This window comes from Camellia sinensis, chromosome 8, assembly GCF_055761805.1.
Source record: "Camellia sinensis isolate YWXY chromosome 8, ASM5576180v1, whole genome shotgun sequence".
Taxonomy (NCBI): Eukaryota; Viridiplantae; Streptophyta; class Magnoliopsida; order Ericales; family Theaceae; genus Camellia; species Camellia sinensis.
The window spans coordinates 144597408-144599982 of record NC_138968.1 but is presented as its reverse complement, the minus strand read 5'-3'; the positions used below and the strand labels follow the sequence as shown (position 1 = coordinate 144599982).

Here is a 2575-nt window from a genome sequence, read left to right as displayed (position 1 = left end):
ATGAATGAGAATGAGAATGAAGATTTGGGGAATGTAGAATCTAGTGAGAATGAAGACGTCAATGTTGAATGTGGACCTCTAAACATTTATGACCCTAGTAATTGGGACAAGATTGATCAAAATTTAAGAGATTTATTAGTTGAAAGAGGTCATATAAGAGGTAATGGTGTGAATTTTCCCCTAGATGACAAAAATAGGCATTTTTCTTCTACATTTTACATGCGGCAGTTACAAAATGGAGAGAAGCAGGATATGAAGTGGCTAGTATATTCAGATGCTTCAGACAAAGTGTTTTGCTTTTGTTGCAAGTTGTTTAAGCAAGATGGAAACAATATTCATTTGACTACTGATGGATTGAAAGATTGGAAGAATATGGGCAACAGGCTTAGAAGTCATGAAACTAGTAATGAGCACTTTATTTGCATGAGCAAATGGATTGAATTGGAAAGTAGATTGAAGAAGAATGAAGCAATTGATAGAAGTGTTCAAGGACAAATCAACAAAGAGAGGAAACACTAGAGACAAGTGTTATTAAGGATAATTGCTATTGTGATCACTCTTGCTCAAGATAATTTAGCTTTTCGTGAAGATAATGAGAAGATTTATTAAGAAAGATATGGAATCTTTTTAAGCTTAATTGAAATGCTTGCTAAATTTGATCTAGTAATGCAAGAGCACATTCAACGTATTCAAAGGAGTGAAATTCATTACCATTTTCTTGGCCACAAAATCCAAAATGAATTGATACAGATGTTAGCAAGTGAGATCAAGAGTACGATTGTGGCAAGATTAAAAAAAGCAAAATATTTTTCAATTATTCTTGATTGTACTCCAGATGTTAGTCATGAAGAACAAATGTCTCTTGTGATAAGATGTGTAGATGTTTCAACTAGTCTGGTAAAGGTAGAAGAATTCTTTGTAGAATTTTTAAAGGTGGTTGATACATCGGGGTTGAGACTTTTTAATGTACTTAGAGAGGCATTGCACATACTTCAGCTTGATATTGGTGATATAAGAGGGAAATGATATGATAATGACTCTAATATGAAAGGGAGACACAAAGGTGTACAAAAAAGAGTACTTGAAATAAATCTAAGAGCATTCTACACACCATGTGTGTGTTATAGTCTTAATCTTGCCCTTTGTGATATGGCTACCTCTTGTTCCAAAGCTATCTATTTTTTTAGAGTGGTAAAATGCATATATGTGTTGTTTTCATCTTCTACAAAGAGGTGAAAAATTTTCAAAGACAATGTGGAAGGTCTCACACTTAAGCCATTATCACAAACTCGTTGGGAAAGTCGCATTGAAAGTGTTAAAGCTATACGGTACCAAGCTCCACAAATTAGAGATGCTTTAATTCAGTTGAAAAAAGAAGCTGATGAGCCCAATACAAAGTATGAAGCTCAATCCTTAGTTACATCTGAAATTGAGAACTTTGAGTTTTTGCTTGGCATGATTATCTGGCACAATCTGTTGTTTGCTGCTAATTCTGTTAGCAAGACATTTCAAGTTGAAGACATGCATATTGATGTTGCTATACATCAATTAAAAGGACTCATTACATTTCTTGAAAAGTATAGAGAAACTGGATTTTTAGAGGCCATGATTGAAGCTAAAGAAGTTGCAATTGAAATGGAGATTGAACCTACATTTCGTGAAAGACGTGTCATTCATAGAAAGAAACATTTTGATGAGAATGTTAGTGAAGAGGTTGCACAATCAGCTGAAGAATCCTTTAGAGTTAATTATTTCATATATATAATAGATCAAGCTCTTTCTTCACTTAAGAGTAGATTTGAACAATTTCAAATATATGAAGAAACTTTTGGATTTTTGTTTGATTTGAAGAAGTTAAATTCTACCAATGATGAGTGCTTAAAGACTTATTGCGCTAATCTTGAAGACTTTTTGAAACATGATGGACTTATGGATGTTGATGGGAGAGATTTATTTTATGAGTTGAAAGTCTTCAAAGAAATTTTGCCAAAAGAAATCAATAGGCCAAGTGAGGTGATGAATTATTTGAAATTGATGGATGGTTGTTTTCCAAATGCCTGGATTGCGTATAGAATATTATTGACTATTCCAGTTACCGTTGTCTCTGGAGAAAGAAGTTTTTCAAAGTTAAAATTGATCAAATCCTACCTTCGATCAACAATGTCACAAGAAAGATTGAATAGATTAGCTATATTGTCTATTGAAAAGGATTTGGTAGATAAATTAGATTATACAAACTTAATTAGTGATTTTGCAGCTAAAAATGCAAGAAGAGTAGTATTTAAGTGATCGTTGGGTTAATTGTAAACTGGATATTGCTAAACTATAAAACAACAAAACCAGTTTTTAATGTTTTTGAGTCATTGTACTGATTTCTTCCTATTTAAATATATGAAAGTAAATTTTTGTTTATAATTTTAATGATTATATGTTCAAGTATACTTAAATAAAAAATTTGTGGATATTTATCATTTTATGCATAAATTTTTTTATTAAAAAAAAATATATTAGAAGGGCCCCATTTTCATAGTTCGCCTTAAGCCCCACAAATCTCAGGGCCGGCCCTAAAACATAC

The 2575-nt window shown here is 32.1% G+C and overlaps 1 pseudogene; it reads left to right on the top strand.

Annotated features, from left to right (window-relative positions):
- LOC145798152 (uncharacterized) lies at positions 1-2289 on the top strand (annotated as a pseudogene).
- Positions 2290-2575: the final 286 nt, after the last annotated feature.